Genomic DNA, 18,572 nt, shown 5'->3' with positions numbered 1-18,572 from the left:
CAGACTTTTTGGCACCAAGTTTTGTTTAAAGCAAGCACTGTAGAGAATGGCCTTGGGGATCCTGGGAAATTGAGGAAGAGCAGCATGATTTACACAGTAAGGCCAAAAAGAAAGTAAATGCTTAAGGGACAGTAATTTCTAAAAACTAGCAGCTCTAAAGAGACATTCTAAATACTACTTCTTTGAAAACCATTACAAAGTTCAAATATTTATATTGGTATTATTTAGCTATGATCATTTTTTTTTGGTTTGACTGAGTATAACATATGCATTCCTATTTTGTAATTAGGGAAAAATATTGCTCCAAAAAATCTGTAAAGAGACACAACTTTCGCTGTCTGTGATTGACTATGGCTACTATGCAGAAAGAAGCATTGGCTTAGTTTAGCTCTTACTCGTTCCTTCCCTCCAAAGAGGTCATATCAGTCGCTGTGGTAAATGTAAACATGGGAATTCAAGTGCTTCCGAAGATCACCTGTTCTCTGTAGGGTGATAGTCCTCAGAGATGTTCCAGGGCCTCAAAAACAAATATATTATTATTCCCCAGTTGTTACTGTCACTAGTGTGGATTAGAGGTGCTATCATGGGACTGATGAATCTGCTATAAAAGGACTTTTGATCACCCTTCATGGCCACTCAGAAGGTTGTCAGAACTTCCTACATTTTAAATATCTGTGCTAGGAGACATCCTGGGACATCTGACTTCTGCTCATCTTCTTACTTAATTTAACACCTTCCTCTAGACAACTCAATTTTAGTGTCTCATCACATATAGCTGAGTGAAATCCTTTCTGACCACTTTGTTTCCTCAATAATTGAGATACCTATGTCTACCACACAGTCAAGAACTTGACATTTTCTGACATATTGCTGTTACCATTTATTAAAATATGACTGCTTAAAGAATTTAAAGGGGCAATAAGACAATTTCATAAATGGCTAAAATAGAAGATAGACAAGGACATAGGAGCTCAAGTGAGGGGGATGTTGTTTCTGGTTAGGACAACCTTATGGAGTAGGTTACGTTTTAAGGTAGGCCTTGAAAATAATAGGGTTTCAGCAAGTAAAGTTGCTTCCTTTACAGACATGTACATCTTCATTAGCTTAGAGGGTAATCTATGGAGGCAGAATATGAGTTCTCTTCCCATAGTGTCCTTTGCGACACATGGTTCAGTGGCTGACACAGAACCATGTCTAAATACATATTTATAGACTTGAATTCCAGCCAGAGGCAGTGAAATAACCACCTCTCTACCAGGAGGAGGAGGTCAAGGTGGTGTCACCAAGACATTCAACTACGCGGTAGAACAAAAAGTTGTCCTTGTCCTGTAGCCCTGGAATGTTTTTCAGGAGGGCGCGTACCCCTGTGCTGGCTTCTTGGACCTGACTGCTTTCATATCATATTAAAGGGAAGGTGAAGGAGTGAGTGGGGCTCTGAGGGGACAGCCTGGTTGAGCCTCCAGTTTGGAGGTGGATCTGTGGCTGTTTCATCTTGGGATGAAAAGAAATCATCCCAAAAACCCAACTGAAGTTGGTGTATTTTTAAATCTCACTGTCTTTTGTCTGGTTCTCTTGTCTTTGATGCATCTTCCCTGCATCTCATTGGGAAAGATGATAATGGACTGACAAATAGCCATTACATTAGTGTAGTGCATCTCTCCCCATCACCAGCTGGACCCCAGACCTGCTTCTGTAACTGTGCAGACACTGCAGTCCCTTCTGAGCTCCCCATTTCCTTCCCAACCCCTGCCTCTCTTGCCATGGGATATCGAAAGGCAATTGACGAACTGGTATGGTGTTGGGTGAGGGGCCTGAAAATTTCTGTTGCCTTGCAGCTCACCCCCAAATAATTGCTTGACAAGTGCCAGAACCTCAAAGTACTACACAACAGCCAGTCATAGGAGGAGAGTTTCTCAGTAGAGTGTCTACCATTGATCTTGGCCTGATTTGTCTTATTTTCGCTGACAATTCCAAAGATAAAGGATGAGATACCTTAGATTTGACGTGCCACATTCTCCCTCTGAAGCTAAGTTTGTTTTACTAGCTAATGATTTTGTTCTGTTATATTAAAAACCCAAAGTTTATTTTATAAGCATGGCAACCAGCCCTTATATGAGTAGTATTCCAAAGGCCCTAAGCGGAACACATAAAATGTCATTTCAAGTGCCAGGTTTTTTCTAATGCCTTTTTTTCTTTTACAGAATTTTGAAAGCAGCTTAAATCTAATTGGCTCCCCCAGGATCTCAACTCCTGTTATATTTGTGGCATTTCTTTTTCTGAGAGGCATCTGAAGAGACTGAACTGCCACTGCTAGCTGGCATGCAGGGTAGGAGGATGCAGCAATGTGTTTTTTTCCCCTTCCTTAGAAACTTTCAAATCTTGGCTCAACTCTTTCTGAGCTTTGAGTGTTTAATTTTTGCAATTGTTTTTGTAATGTTGAATTCTACTTTTTCTGTTATTGAATTTCATGTGAATGAGAAGCAACTACAACCGCCACCACCCATGGTGGCCAGCCTGCATTTGCTGTGAAAGAAAAATTAACAGAAAAAGGAAAACAAAACACATAGTAGTAGTATAGATCCATGTAGATAATACTTACCAAGCATGGTTCTAGTAAAGTGGCTTTCTGCAGGTCTAGCCTACTAAAAGTAAACACCTATTTAGACCGTGGAACTGAGTTGGTTTTAGTGGCCCAGATTCAGATGTTCCTATTATCTAAACAAGTGTGAGAAGACTGCCAAAACCTTTCCTTTAGTCACAGTGAGTTCATACCTTTTATGAAGCCCCACATAGTGAATGGAAGAGAAGATAGCTACCTTGAATACTAGAGAAATGGGGAGAGTATAAGCAAACCAAGAGGCTTTGTTTGTTTTAAAATGTTTGCTTTATCCAGATCCTTATACTTAAAGATCTGAGATATAACAACAACAGAAAAGTATACTTATTGGCTCCATTTAAAAAATATGTTATTATAAGGCTCTGGTTTCAGAGCCTCAGTCGTTCATTATGGAGTTGAAGGCTGGGAGTAAGGAGCAGTGAACATTTAGGAGGCTGTAGAACTGATCTGGGCAAAGCATACTGAGGACATTCTGAGCCCAGATATGAAAACTTACTGAGTACAGTGGGCAGGCAGTGGGGTTAGAAATAGCATATGGAGAAATGACAAGAAACTTCTTCCTCCTTTGGAAGATAAATGATTTGAAATCTGTATATTAGAAGAGCCTTATAATGTTTAATATCTCCTTCTCCTAAACACAGGCCAGAAAAGTGACAACAAGAATGTGCTGAAACTTTAAGTGCCTCTTGATTGTGTGTGTGTGTGTGTGTGTGTGTGTTTATGCATTACGGCCCAAGTGGGAATATCTGTTTAATTGCAGTCTGGTTGTCCTGTTATTGGTTAGACAAGACCTGCCCAAACATAGAGAAATCTAATTTCAGGCTTAGCAAGCAATAAAGTCAGTAATAAAACACATTTATTAAATTAAAAACAGTAAGATTCTTGTTAACTCACTTAAAAAAAATTCTCAAGATTTTCTTCCCAAGAGAAAAATTTAAATATCTGCCATATGGGATAAGGGCTAGCCATATTGCATTTGGGTAAATGTATACATTTTGTTGTACTAAGGGAAATGGCATGGACTTAGGGAGTCCAGTTTTGATTTTGTTTGTGCCATTATAGAGCTATACAACCCAGGACAAATGTCTTTGTCTTACAGGCCCTTAGTTTTTCTCATGTATAAATTGAGAGGATTGTGTTAGGTGGTGACTTCTGAAGCCTTTTCCATTCTATAAAACATATAAAGTCTCTCCTCATATTCTATAAAACAAAAGTATAAATGGGAAAGAAAAGCACAGAAATGGTTAGGACGAAAGTATGGTAGCTCAATGCTTGAGGAAGGAGTTTCTGGGAGGAGAAGGGAAAGGGGCAGGGCAGGGCTGCAGCAAGTGTGGCCTTCTCTCCAACTTTAGTTCAATGTCTGCCTTTCTAATGGCTTTGGATAATACAGAAATGCACCTCCTGTTTGATCTCTCTTTCTCTCTCTCTCTTTCTCTCCTTTCATGTTTCTCTGTTTTTTCTTTCTTCACACCTCCATTCTCTGCTATCTGTATATCTCTCTGAGGAATAGATGTAGTTAGGATTCATCAGGAAGACACAAGAATAATGATGAAGGTTGGAAAAATAATTTTCCAGATTGTTTTTGTCTTTTCATTTCCTGACATCTGTTATAGCTTCAGTTTTACTTAGAAAAAAAAAGTTCATGGGTTGTATGTTCACAGTGATGATACTAACCTTGAGTACTTGCTGTGTGCTGGGAATTGTTCTTAATGCTTTAGGAGTAATTCTGTATTTAATCCTCATAACAACTCAGTGAGGTAGGTACTGTTATCATCACCATTATGCAGATAAGGACACTGAATCAGAGAGGTTAAATAATTTGCCGAAGTTTTACAGTTAATTATCGTGAAGTTGGGATTTGATCCTGGGACATCATTTTCCAGTGTCATTACTCTAGGCACTCAGTCTTGCTGCATCTTCTCCAAGACAGAGATGATGTGTTTTTTCATTTTTTATCCCCTTTAGAATTGGTATAGTGCTTGAGGAAGGTATACTTTGAATTGAACTGACGGAACACCATCCTATCTGGAATAGAGAGTTGTCCATGGCTTCTCTTGCCCTGGGCCTCTAGGGGCAAAGCTGTTCTCAGAATGCCTTCTCAAGGTACTTGTTGAAAAATATTTGACTTGTTATTTGAAAGCATCTACTTCTTTTCTGTGTACACTTATGAAACTTCTTTTAATTTAGAAGTTTTAGTTTTAATACAGTTAAACCATACTTTAAGAAAGTTGGGTTTCATTTCTGTATAAAGAGTAAAACTGGAACACTAAACAAATATGTGAATAAATTAGTATATGAACCAAGTGGCATTTGAGGAAATAACAATGAACAAAAGGTAGTGAAGCATTGCATTACTGCATTTAGTTATGAGGAAAACCCCTTTAGGGTTGTATTTGCCTGAATGCAGTTGACTTCTTTTGAGATATACTAGGTTTTTCTTTTATTATGAACATTTGACACAAGAAAAATAAAAAGGTCAGTATGTTTACACTCCAAGGTCAATATGTCTACTCTTGTATATGGTATTCAGGTGAGAGAAAGAAGTAAGAAAGCTAATCTTTTGGGCATTTGTTTCCATGATATGCAGATAATATCTTTTTGATGGGATTTTGCATTTGAAGGCAAAGGATGCATTGTTTATTCATTATGTCCTCTAATACCTCACTTATCCAGTGGTCATATTTCCAGCAGTTCTATCATCTGGAGCTTTGGAGTATTAGATCATAGAATGTAAGTGTTGAAAGGATCTTAGGGATAATTTAACCCAATTGTCTTATCTTAAAGATGAAGAAATATAGCCACAAATGAGTAAAGGCCCTAGCCATGGGTTAGAAAAACATCTCCAAACAGAAACTTATCTCCAAATAGTAATTACAAAAGTTACATACTGTTTACTCAGTTCACTTCGTAGATATTTGTTGAGTAGGTATTATGTGCAAAACATGAGGAATGGAGCAGTCCTCCTTTGACTAGGGTCCCTCCTTGAAGCTTTTACCAAAATGTATGTGTGTGTCTTGAGGCCACAGATAAGAAATAGCTGGGAATTGTTCCTGGTAAACCCTTCAAAGATGACAGGGACTTGATCTTGTTCATTCCCCAGTGCCTAATGCTGCTGATCACAGGAAGAAATGGAAGAAATGATCACGGCATAGAAATCTGGGGACATTTGGTACGAGCAGATCTACTGACTTAAAACCCTCAAGGAATTATTATTTTTCATTATGGTGTGAAGTCTAAGTTCATGTTGATAACTGAGTCAAGAAGAGGTTAGAGTTCTTTCAGCCTGCTGCTTCGCATAGTGGATGAGGGTATAGGATATTTTTGAAAGCTTTCAAATGAAGAGAGTATTAGTGCCTAAAAGGGTGAGCTTCAATTCCCTGGAAATTTTTTTTTCTAAAGTTATCAAAATTTATTGAACACCTGCTATGCATAACAACCTATCTCTAGACCATGAATAAATAGGTTTAATGTTAGTAGAGGGGAAATTGAGTCATTGTAAATAAACTTGATGTTTGGCCATTAACTTTACAACAGGGTTTTATATACTGAAACACCATTATCAAGGTTGGTCTTAGGAAAGGGGTCATGCTAAATGTGAGACAGAGAGAGGAGAGAGGATAAATAAGCTATATTAATGGCTGCAACCTAGGCAGTGTATCGAGTGTGTGACTTCACTTTATTCTCACAGCAGTCCTGTGTGCTACTCAGTGTTGTTACCATTTTGCTGATGAGGAAACTTGGAATCCAGACGTGAGGTAACTTGCTTAAGATGACGTAGCTGACAAACAGCTAGATTGGAATCTGTATCTATGGAATTCTGAAGTCCAGGACTGGTCTGTTGTGCCTGATGGAAGTGGCATTTAACTCTCCAGCTGACATGGAGTGTAACTTTACAGACACATGCATTCATTCATGTATGCATCCATCATCTAGTCAACAAATATTTGAAAACCAACTTTATGCAAGACTCTACAAGGACAGGCAGATCTGAATTCACAGAAAAATTGAACTACAGGATACTGTGTTACATGATAAAGACATGTGACAGAAATCTTAAGAATGTGATAGTTTTTAAAAATTAGCCTATAGACTAAGTACCATTACTTTAAGATCATATTTTTTATATTTGGGGGATTTTTTTTGAGTTTTATAGAATATTAACTAGACATGAATTCAAAATTAAGTCATTTGTAGTTAGCAAATACATTTTAAAAATTTCATACTCATGTTAAGTTGCTGATGTTGGCCCTGGTGACTAAAAGAAGGCAAGGTTTTTTTTTTTTCTCCACTTTCAGGATGGTAGCTTCCCCATTCAGCCTCCTGGATATATTGTATGGACATTTGTATAGCACCTCCCAGATTTCCAAATAAATAGGGTATCAAATGATTGATGTTTTATTGCCTCACCAATTCTGAATTAGTGAAGTCTAAATTAGTGAAATGTAGAGAATAGAGAATTAGAGAAAGAGACAGACTAACATAAAATATGCAATTATTGTTTGTCAATTTAAAATAATGTGAAACCTAAAAATAAATAAAAATAACAAAAAAGAAATAGACTAATAGTATATTCTAGAAAGCACAGGGTCGCAAGTCAGAAGACCTGGATTTGGATACAGATTCTTTCACGTGTGTAGCATTGTGCGTGATTCTAAATCTCTTTTGAGTCTGGATGTGTGCATTTAATAATGCTTATGTCACAACATTGTGAGAACTAAAAGATACCATAGATGTAAAGAACTGCTTTGCAAAGAAAGTTATAGTGTGAAATTTTGCACTTTATAGAATCATCACTATGATAATTGGCACCTCAAGGTATCAAGTGCGAAACATTGGGCTCAAGATTTGAAGGAAAGAAGAGAAAGAGCACTCTAGAGAGAGGTTGTTTTGAGTATGAAGGGAGAAGATTGTCAGTATTTGTCTTATTTTTGAGGGCTCAGTTTCTTGCCCTTTCCAGTTTAGATGGCATTGGCACCCTACAGCCTTCTGCTTCCAGCCTCAGAGCCACCTGTATGATGTCTCATAGTGGCACCAAAAGCCCTCATCTTGAATCTTTGCTTGTTCCTGACCCATTGCTTCCTTTTGGCCACTCCCACTCATGTGCTCTTTGCTCTCCCCGCCTCCCACCGGCAGTCTATCTCCATGGCTGACTGACTCGGGATTTTCCTGGGAGCAGGCTCTCTGAACCCAGGCCCCTCCAAATTACTCCCAGTTTGCCTTCATGCTTGCCATCTGCCTTTCCTGTATTCTCTGCCAATCTCACTGACTACACTCCCAGAAAGGAAAGAAAATTTTAATGATATGAGAAAATGGGAAAGTGATGTGTCCAGAAGTAAAAAGGCTTCTTTAGGGCAGATTGGACAGGGAGATAAGGCCTTGATGGAGGGTCTTGGTGGGAGACTTGGTGGGCAGTTTCAGAGGGTGACCCACCTGAGTGTTTAACAGCAGGGCAAGTTTCAACTCTACTTTGCGTGTGCTGAAAGCATATTACCCTGTACCTTTGTGAAAGTGTTGGCAAGACAACCAGTAATAGATGGAAATGACTCCATCTTCATAAGAAGGCAATACATATGACCACCATGATTTTAGCCCTGACAAGTGATTTTCTAAATCTGTAGACTGGAGGTCAGGGTGCACCGGACCAGCTATCTCAAACTTCTTTTCCCTGAACCCCTTTCTGTGGGTGTTCTCAGTCCAGTTATTTCAGGCCCCAGTAACTGTGATCACTGCGATCGTGCATAATTGCCTGTTGTTCCTTAGTGGGACTGCTTGCAAGGTAGGGGTCCTTTGGAAAAATATCATTAGAGAAAAGCAGCAGAGAGGAAGTCTGCAAATCAAATAGAAAACAACCAACCCACGTTTAGTAGGAACAGAAAATGTATGACTCACAGGGACAAACATAGAGGCGGATACCCCTTCACTGTTTCTCTTTCAGACTTCTAAATTTGAGGTGGGAGTCCTCACAGCTCTGAGGGAAAGCCTGGTAGATGAAAAACGAAAGTGTTTTTTTAAAACTTGTACAGGTAGTATACAGACTAAACAATGTGTCCAGGCTTCCCAGTCCTGCCCCAGCATGTGTCTTTAAATATGATCTGACTTATTTTAGTGGTAATTTTATCTAGATAAATTGTATTCCTTTAAATAATGTTACAAAGACCAGACCTGTGAACTCTTTGGTTCTAGTGTTTTTGTCTCTTTTCCTAAAATGTGTGCAGTGCTTTTGATGTTCTTTGAGAAACCTAAAGACTAGATGAAGAATTCCAGATGAGGCTACTGATAGGCCTGTGATTCCTGGGCATGAGTGTTTCTTCCATTCATGAGGAATCTTCACCTGTGCAGCCCTCAGAAGGATTTGGAGAGCTTGTGCAGTAGACGCCTTGTGGTTCATAATTTAAATGTCTGTCTAAAAATCTATGCCACGATATACCTTAATATTTGATTTGCTCTCTGTAAAGTTTGCTTTGGTGTTAACAATCTTTTGGTTTTATCAGCCACATTTTATGGATTATTAAAATAGCACCTGTAATGGGATGAGCAAAAAGAAAATGGCACGGGCGAGGGAGCAGCACCCCCACCCTTACTTCATCCGAGAATGTTCTCTCACAGTGCTTGCAGGGTGCCCCACATGCTCCAGATGATAGGCAGAGGGTGTGACGTATGGCAGGGACTCCTGAAAGGAAGCCGGGCCGCTCCTTTCAGCGCTGCTGACTGCTTGCTGTGCGACATTCAGAAGACCTTTCACCTCATTTGCCATCAGCTTCCTTGCATGTTAATTGGGACAACAATAACAACCCTGCCTGTCTGTTCTTCGAAAGATTGCTGACATGATTTAAAACTTGCGGCCGGGCGCGGTGGCTCACGCTTGTAATCCCAGCACTTTGGGAGGCCGAGGCGGGCGGATCACGAGGTCAGGAGATCGAGACCACGGTGAAACCCCATCTCTACTAAAAATACAAAAAAATTAGCCGGGCGTAGTGGCGGGCGCCTGTAGTCCCAGCTACTCGGAGAGGCTGAGGCAGGAGAATGGCGTGAACCCGTGAGGCGGAGCTTGCAGTGAGCCGAGATTGCGCTACTGCACTCCAGCCTGGGCAACAGAGCGAGACTCCGTCTCAAAAAAAAAAAAAAAAACTTGCTTTGAATTTCCAAAACAGTATTAAAACATATATGTTTACATATATCCATGTATATATGCATATATGTGTGTATATATGTGTACCCACACACATTTGCTATTCATGCTGAGGCAGAGATCAAGCAAGCTGAACTTGATTTCCCTTGGAGGACCGAACATTCCCACTGCTTCCAGAGATCTGTACGATGACACATGGCACCTTGTGTGGTCTTTGTAGCTAGGGTTTTCCCCATCTCAGTGCATGGTCTCTCCTATCATTCAGAAATCATCTTTGATTCCTCTTTCTCCTTTATCACCTACATCCAATCTGTCCGTCACCAATCCTGTCAGCTCCTCTTTCAAATCCATCTACTTCTACTGCTCTGTCGCTACTACTGTAGACTAGACTACCATCATCAGCCTCTGTTGATTGCCTCTCTGTGATCCATTTTCCATACAGCAATCAGAGTGACCTTTCAAAAATGTAGAACACATAATGACAAGCCCTGCTTGAAGCTATTCAGTGGCTTCATGGTGCTTTTAGAATGAAATTCAAGCTTCTAACCATGACCTGCCAGGCTTACTCTAGCCACTCTGCTGGTTATCTTGTTCACTGTGCTTTAGCCAAGCTGGGCTTTTCAGTTCTTCAGCTCACCACATTCTTTTATACTTTAAGGATTTTAAAGACTTTATTTTGAGGGGCAGTTTTAGGTTGGCAGTAAAATTTAGTGGAATGTACAGAGATTTCCCATATAGCTCCCCACAACCCACATGCATAGCTTCCTGTATTAGCAGCATCCCCCACCAGAGTGCTGCAGTTACAATCCGTGAACCTGTGATGACACATCATTGTCATCCAAAGTTCATCATTTGCATTAGGGTTTGTTCCTGGTGTTGTACATTCTATGGGTTTGGATAAACATATAATGACATGTATCCACTCGTAGTATCATACAGAATAGTTTCACTGGCCTTAAAATCTTCTGCCCTCTGCCTATTCCTCCCTCCCCTCCCTCCCCCATGACCCCTGGCAGCCGCGGATATTTTCGTTGTCTCTGTAGTTTGAGTTTTCCCTCAATGTCATGTAGTTGGAATGGTATAGTATGCAGCCTTTTCAGACTGACTTCTTTCACTTAGTAATATGCTTTTAAGGTTATTCCATGTCTTTTTATGACCTTGAGAATTTTGCTGTAGCCTTTTGCTCTGTTTGGCTTTAAATTTTCACCTTATTTATCTAGCCTCTCATCACCCTGTTGTATTTTCTTCATAGCGCTGGCCTATTGTACTCTGACATTCTCTTTTTGGTTTATCACCTGTCTTTCCCATTAGAACTTTAGCTCTGTGGGAGTGAGAGTCTTGTCTTGTTCCTGGCTTGTACTCCCAGTACCTGGAACAATTCCTGCTGCATAATGCATACTCAGCAGACGTTTGAAGAGTCAAATGCATGTGTGTCTTGGACATTCGTTCGTTTTAGCTTTACTCTTAAGGTGACAAACTCTTTCATTCACTCTGCTCCTGGTTTGGTCCAGAGAAGAGGCAGAAATTCAGGTTAAGTCACTGAGTCTGGGAATTATTTCTTGTTCACCTTTGGCTTCTGAAGCTCTGCTGGTTTTCTGCTGAATTTAATGGGTCTCCAGGCGAATGGCAGTTTGGTAGCCTTGGTGGGAATCAGTCACGCTGCAAGAGAGAAGAGAGGCAGTAGAAAATGATTAAGGGAAAATTGCAGAAAAGTATGATTTAACATTTATTGAGTCACACATTGTACTCAAAGCTGTGTATAACATAAAAAGCAAATTAGGAGACAAGTCAGATATAAAATGAGTGAGCACACACAAGCACACAAATACTGCAGAGAGAAAGGTATTTCTTCAGATGCCTTCTTTCATTTACCAAACTGTAGTCTTATCAAAGAATATAGGCTACTTCAGGAGAGAAATAGTCCAGCCAGTGTTTGTAGCCCAGTTATGCCCTGTGGGGCACAGAGAGGCCTCAATTTCATTACTGGTTTTTAAAGAAACTTTCTCTTAGGCTAACAGACTTTCTAGAGAGCCAAACCAAGTGAAGCTGAGTTAATGTTCTCATTAAAATGTTAAAGAGGCTTTATTCATGAACGACTGAAGCTGTAATTGCTTTATTCTTGTAAACTATGAAAATATGCAGTGATCTCTTATAGAGGCATTCACCCAGTCCCTGTCAGGAAGAGCTTTGTTTAGTGGAGGGCTTGGCTGCACCTAGGGACTGAAAAGTGGATCCTCTGGGTGGGTCGTATGTGTCAGAGATGTGGTAGAAGTGGTGGTAAGGGGTCCTCAATCTGTTTTAATTTTATAGATCTTGTTTTGTAAGCATGATTTGATCATTTGAACTTGAGTTCTAATTTGGAAATCATATGAGAATCGAACATGTATATGTATGTATATACACAAATGCAAACAAATATGGAAGGAAGCAGGTTTTTAAAAACTGCTTTTTTAAAAAAATAGGTTTATCTTTTCTGTAAGCCATTGCTTATTGAGATGAAAATAGAAGAAATTGAAGATGCTGATGTACTGGTGAAACTAACAAAGAATTGATCTAGAAAAGGAATGGCATGTGATTTGCAGGCTGAGAAGGCACTCAGATGGCTTTGGGAAGTAAGAGACTTTTTTGTCCCTACTTTTTGCTGTCCTTCAATGCCCCAGTACAAAAACATAGCTGTAGAACTGTAGGTAGTGAATTCAGATGGCAAATGCAACTATTTTTTTCTTTCTGGAAATGAAATAAGGATGAAATCAGACTTACAGCACTGAAATCATAGAGCGGTGGTTTTTATATAACTAGGAAATTTATATTGGAAATCTCAAAGTGAAACTTAAGAGGAAAAGGTTAGAATATTTTACCTTTTCTCTAATTCCTTATTATTAGAACCCCTGTTTGTTGAATGGTAACAAATCTCGGTCTCACGATATGCAGATATAATATGAGCGGTATCTAGGGATTGTTTTAAAATGGTGTAGAAGGAGAAAATATCTTTTCCTCATTCATCCTAAGTTCGTGGCTGATGCCCCTCTTAAAAAAAACATTAACAAGAGAAAAGCATACAAATTTATTTCATATAAATTGTACATGACAAAGAAGCCTTTGTATGGACATAAAGACCTGAAGAAATGGTTAAACTTGTTTATTTTTATGCTAGGTGATGAAAAAGTGGATAGTTGTGGAGAAATAGGATTGGTTAAAGGGAATATTATCTAGTGGTAATAAAGTAGGATAAATTTACCAAGGCTTTGCTTTACTTTAGTAAATTTACTTTAGTAAATACTTACTAAAGTTTTTACAAAATACTTTACTTTGGGTTAGAGTTACACTAAAATACATATATCCTAGAAATGTCTACATTTTTTTTCTTCAAAGGGTCAAATCCTTTTCAGATGTAAGTGCAGGGCGTTTGTTAAAACTGGCTCAAGTCTGAGGGGGCAATGGAGTTGAAGGTTAACAGGAAGCTTGCTCTCTCTATGATAGATTGGGTAGGTTTCTAAAGAGTTCTTTTCTGAAGGGGTGATGATCTCAGTCCAATGATGTCAATGGTATGAATGGTAAAAAGCACCTCTCATAGTTTTTGAATACAAAGTAGATTCCAATATCTGAAACACTATTGATGATATTTAATAACACGTGTTTTTTAAATTAAGAGATTTAGAGCAAGATATAACAAATTTCCACTACTGGGCTTTTCCACTAAACTCTTGTTTGATTGAAATGGAGTGACTTGCCATCTCTCTCTTAGAGAACTGCTAGCCTAGTCCCTGAATTCAGAGGTGAATCCAGAGAGATAGGGATCCTTGAGCTCTATCCAGACACAGCTCAACTTGTCATGTCTCCTCTTCCCCTTCCTCAAAATAGGATTCCAGTCCCTTTCCTGATCTGTAGAGCAGATCTATTCTGGAGGTTTCTTTTTGGCTTGCCTAGGAAATCGTAGTGGGCTGTGATCAGGTCCTCACTTCCAAGGGTGACTCAGAAACCTTTGAAGAAATGTAATGGTGTAATGAGACCTTCAGTAATAATGGGGTGTTTATAGAGAGTATCATGGGAACAAATAGAGGGATTGACTAATCTATTCTAGGCTGCTGTAGTTTTTGATAACTTTTGTTTGCTTTCTAGAGTTTTCCATTTATTCATTTGCTGTTAGAATGTTGACACATCTGACTGCTCAGTGTCTCTGCCCAAAGCAGCACCTCTTTTCATTCTAGTTCTGAGAGTTGAGTTACATCCAAGACCGTATATTGACCTTACGATTAGATGATGTGTTAGTCCGTTCTCACACTGCTATAAAGATACTAACTGAGACTGGCTAATTTATAAACAAAGGAGGTTTAATTGACTGACAGTTCTGCATGGCTGGGGAAGCCTTAGGAAACTTAGAATCCTGGTGGAAGGGGAAGCAGACATATCTTACCTGGCAGCAGGCGAGAGAGAGAGCATGCAAGAGCAGGGAAAACTGCCTTGTAAAACCATCAGATCTCATAAAATCTTACTATCATGAGAACAGTATGGGGGAAACCACCCCCTTAATCCAGTCACTTCCCTCCCTCAACATGTGGGGATTACAATATGAGATGAGATTTGGGTGGGGACACAGAGCCAGATCATATCAGATATCAATGCCAAAAATCTAGGGGAAATTTTCAAAACGCATTATTGTGTGATATTTTCCTTCAAATACTGGTGTTTTGTTGTTGTTGTTGTTTTGTTGTTTGAGATGGACTCTCACTCTGTTGCCCAGGCTGGAGTGCAGTGTCACGATATTGGCTCACTGCAACCTCCACTTCCTGGGCTCAAGCGATTCTCCTGCCTCAGCCTCCCGAGTAGCTGGGATTACATGCATGCCACTTAATTTTTGTATTTTTAGTGGAAGTGGGGTTTCACCATGTTGGCTAGGTTGATCTCGAACTCCTGACCTCGAGTGATCCACCTGCCTCAGCCTCCCAAAGTGCTGGGATTACAGGCATGAGCCACCGCTCCCAGCCCTATTTTCCTCCAAATACTTAATTCAGTTGTGTCTTAAGGCTTATGTTGATTGGCCAGTGATTGTTTGACTAGTTAACTCATTCATTCAGCAAATATTTTGGGAATATGTACTATATTTCAGGGGCATATATGGTATCTAGGGGCTGGGATAAAAAGATTGGGAAATCAGATTTGCCTACAAAGTTTCGTTGATAGTTCATATGTTGAAAGTAAAGAGTGAAATACCTAAAGGAAGCCAAATTGCTTTTCTGCAGTTCAAAGACTATATGCAAGATTGCCATATTACAGCCTACTCTGTAGAGTTCTCCATAAGTGCATTTCATGTGGGAAGTGGTACCAGATGTTTTCTATATTACGATAATCTTCATATATTTATTAAGCTGTAACTTGTAAGGCTTCTTGATGGGGCATTAAATGAGGCTCTTTGTGTGCTACTCTGTGTCATTGTAAAGAAGCACTCTGTTAATTCCTGCCTTGTCATTTATCTGGCTCTTACTGGTAATGAAGCATGTTTCAGTCATTCCAGGAGGGTTTTGCGGGTATGCACAAAGAGGAATAAGCATAACAAAAGGGTTGGTTTCATGGTGGATTGGAGGAAATACACTTAGGGAGAACCAGGGGTAGAATGAAACCTTTTGTCTAGTATGTTTTACATCTTTATCCCCTTTCAGTACAGCAGCTGAATACTCCAGAATTGTTCTACATTTTAGGAAATGCTAAGAAAATGCTAGGTTTTGAAAGTTTTTCTTTTTTCTCTCAATCATTGACCTGGCATTGGGTTAGGAGAATCCGAGAACTCCCAAGAATTATAATGGAACAGTCTAGGAGTCGAGAATTTTCCTATCATTTCTAAGCTCTATGCTTGGGAAGACAGGTTATATACTGATAACAGGGGTTTGATTTCAGGAAAGAAAAGAGAGGATAGAAGAGGGAAATAAAAATGTGGGGATGTTAGTGAAGAAAAGGGAAAGGAGCAAAGAAAAAAGGGATAAAAGATGTTTGGTTGTCCTTCCTTCTCTCCCTTAGCTCGCTCTTCTCACAAAAGGAAGGGGTGAAAAAAATGGGTAGATTGAAAGGGAAAAGAAGGGAGTTGAATTAGAGATAGGAGGGCACTTGGAGGTAGTGAGGGAGAAGGAAAATGAGTCAGAGAAATCGCAAGAATAAGTGAGGGGGAAGGAGATGGGATAAGAACTGTTTAAATTCAGGAAGAAGAGAGGGGCTCAGAGAGGGGAGTGCATACTTTGGTCACACTGAGAGCCTTCAATTACTCCCAGCATGGCATCTGCCAAATAGCCAGTGTCCCTTGCGGAAGACATTTTCCTGACTTTTGTATTAACTTTAATGTGATTCTCTTTATGGTCCCCGTATTGCTGGTTGCAGTTTCATTGACACTCTGTGTGATCAAATAGCAAATGTGAGGTACAGTTCTGCTATTCCTGCCCCCTTGCAGTTTGCAGCCGACTTCTGAGTAGTGCATCTTGTATTTGATGTTTGCCATTCCTCCTTGTCTTGTAGGAGAGTTGAAAGGGAAGAGACATGTTCCTAAGGGATGTCACATTTGTAGCTCATGCATACAAATATTAAAGAAGCTGAAAAAACTCGATAAAATCACATTTTGTTATTTTTTTGAAATAAGGTAGTTGACTCCTTGCTGGTCTAGTGACCTGCCCTGACCTAAGGCCACACTCACTATACCTGTAGGTGGACTGCTTCTTGAAAGATCTTTTCTCATCCTTTTTCAAGACTCAGCTCAGGAAACCTTCCCAGTATTTCCCACCTGGGTCAGGTACTTTCTAAGTGTGTACCAGTACCTTCCCCTGCCCCTGGCTTCTTGTGCTGACCTTTCCCTGTTAGATCTGTCATGCCATGTGGTAATTTTTATCCTTCCACTTTGGGGCTCTTCACACAATATTAGTTATTACTGAGCACGTAGTTATGGAACAAATAATGTCTATCTTTGATGTCTACAGATGCTGGTCTTTAGAGCGTTAAATACTTCTAAATTTGGCTATGCTTTTAGATATCTGTTTACAATTAGTCTACATGTTCTGGAAAGAAAAGAGATTTAGCCAGATGTGAGGTGTTTCTGGAGAGTTTAGTAGAATATTTGTTTCCAGATTCATGCAACTATAATAGAGGAATTGTGACTCCATTAAGTTTTAGATACCAGAGGACAGTCTTGAAGTTTGGGGCAACCTATTTCTTATGATTCTAGGACTCACAGGCCTGATGCATAAGGCACTTTAAAACCATGCTTCTCAGACTTTAATGTGCATAGGGATTATCTGAGGATCTTGTTAAAATGCAGATTCTGTTGTAGTAGGTCTCGGGTGGGTTCTCAGACTCAGCACTTCAAGCTCACTGGTGAGGCTGATTTTGCTGCCCATGGACCACACTCTGAGTAACAAGGCTTTAAAATACTTTCTAGAAAATAAAGTTGGGATTTATCCTATGAAAATATCTAGGTGCACTTTATAGTTTGCAGAACAACATTTCCTGAGAGAAAGCTTATAAGTATGTAACTCTTATTTCAATTTGGAAACTTGCAAGAATTTCTCATACTTAAAAACAGTACGTGTGATAACAGTCAACCCCTAAAACTGCTTTTGAATGACATTTTAGATTGTACTGCCGTTAATTAACACATTGCTTTATTTATTTAGGCTTTCTTAGATTTGGGAGGCCCTGGCCCTAGCACTGGCTTTAGTGTAGCTACTTTAGCAACAAAGACTACTTTTAAAGCAGAGATACTCTTTGAAAGATTGACAGTTCGGAGGCTTTGTTTATGATGAGACCTTCACATTTATTGATTGTTATCAAGTTAGCACCATGCGGAGACCTTCTCCAAGGGCATTCAATTGCAGTGGCCAGAAATGGAAAGGGCAATGTTCAGCTCGAACTTCGCAGGCGAAACCTTGCATCTGCTTACATATATATGTTCAGTCAGCGCTCTGAAATTGATGTCTGAAGTTTTTTCTAACAAGATGGCCTTTATTTTACAGGTCCTTTGCTGCCAGCATGATGTCATATTTATAATATGTGGAGGAGAGAGAGCTCACCATGCTCAGGTAAAGGGATGGTATGTGCACCACAAATAACAAGCAGGTTGGTTGTCATCATATGGGAAGGGATGTAGTTTAATTATACCTCTGGCATCATTCTCTAATGTGTGTCTTAATTATATCCGGGGTTCAGAGGGCCTGTGGCAGAAGATCGCAGTGAACAAACATGCATTTGGGGAGCATTTACAAAGTACCTACAACAGGGCCTCTGTAAACAGCCAGCAAGGAAATAGGACTGGTCCCTTGAAATCTCTTTCCAACTTCTACAGAGTTTACATAAAGGTACTACCATTTTTCATCTTCATCACCTTAGCATGAAGCCTTTATCTTTTCAACACTTATGTAAATACATGAATATTGAAGACTTCTAATTAAAGTCTTATCTCTGTCCCCTTATCTAAAGTTATCCTTATAAATTTCCTTTGCATTTTCTTTAGAAATAAGTGCATGTCTCACAACTTTGATTTGCCCAAACAGGTCACTGAGATTCATTTTCCATTAACCTTTATTGCTTCTGTTTCTTTCTACTCATCATTTTAGAGGATTAAACAGTCCGCATTGGGTTAGTCTCTCCTTAGGATATGACCCATCTTTTTGTTTGATGCCCTTTATAGAACTGATGTGGATGATGGTGATCTATTGTCCAGTGACCAAACCTGGACCCATTAACTGAGCCAAAGCTTCCATAGATAGACCCACATTAGGAGTTCTGATGACCATGGCAATTTTGTTATTGCACTTGCTTCTTTTGTGACCCAGTCTGTATTAGTCTCATCTG

At 39.6% G+C, this 18,572-nt stretch overlaps 1 protein-coding gene across 9 annotated transcripts in view; it reads left to right on the top strand.

Moving 5' to 3' along the window:
* ENOX1 (ecto-NOX disulfide-thiol exchanger 1) overlaps positions 1–18,572 on the top strand; it is a 597,973-nt gene that overhangs the window by 108,979 nt on the left and 470,422 nt on the right. For 4 of the 9 annotated variants that reach the window (XM_055244863.2, XM_055244859.2, XM_055244861.2 and 1 more), the window contains exon 2: positions 17,735–17,800. The gene's annotated coding sequence lies outside the window, so the exon portion shown is untranslated. Of the gene's footprint in view, positions 1–17,734; positions 17,838–18,572 lie in introns of all 9 variants that reach the window. The other 5 variants (XM_055244860.2, XM_063619114.1, XM_063619110.1 and 2 more) reach the window with 2 other exon arrangements.

Source organism: Symphalangus syndactylus, chromosome 15 (assembly GCF_028878055.3).
Source record: "Symphalangus syndactylus isolate Jambi chromosome 15, NHGRI_mSymSyn1-v2.1_pri, whole genome shotgun sequence".
NCBI lineage: Eukaryota > Metazoa > Chordata > Mammalia > Primates > Hylobatidae > Symphalangus > Symphalangus syndactylus.
Note: the sequence above shows the minus strand (reverse complement) of the source record. Positions and strands in the feature narration are given on the sequence as shown.